The sequence below is a fragment of the Arachis duranensis genome, chromosome 2, assembly GCF_000817695.3.
Source record: "Arachis duranensis cultivar V14167 chromosome 2, aradu.V14167.gnm2.J7QH, whole genome shotgun sequence".
Classification (NCBI taxonomy): Eukaryota; Viridiplantae; Streptophyta; class Magnoliopsida; order Fabales; family Fabaceae; genus Arachis; species Arachis duranensis.
Genome location: NC_029773.3, coordinates 29,380,507 through 29,380,960, shown reverse-complemented (window position 1 = coordinate 29,380,960; position 454 = coordinate 29,380,507).

Below are 454 nucleotides of genomic sequence, written 5' to 3'. Positions count from 1 at the left end.
ATGAAAAAGAGATTTTTTTGAAATTTTCGAAAATTATAAAAAAAATGAAAAAGATATGATTTTTGAAAAAGATTTTGAAAAGATAAGATTTTTAAAATTGAAATTTTGACTTGACTTGCAAGAAACAACTAATTTTGAAAATTTTTGACCAAGTCAAACCCAAAATTTCGAGATTTTGGAGGGAAATAAGGAAAAGATATATTTTTTTTTGAATTTTTAATGAAAAACACAAAAATGACCCAAAACATGAAAATTTTGGATCAAGACACAAGATGCATGCAAGAATGCTATGAATGTCAAGATGAACACCAAGAACACTTTGAAGATCATGATGAACATCAAGAACATACTTTTGAAAAATTTTTGATGCAAAGAAAACATGCAAGACACCAAACTTAGAAATCTTTAATGCATGAAAAATATGAATGCAAAAATGCACATGAAAAACAACAAA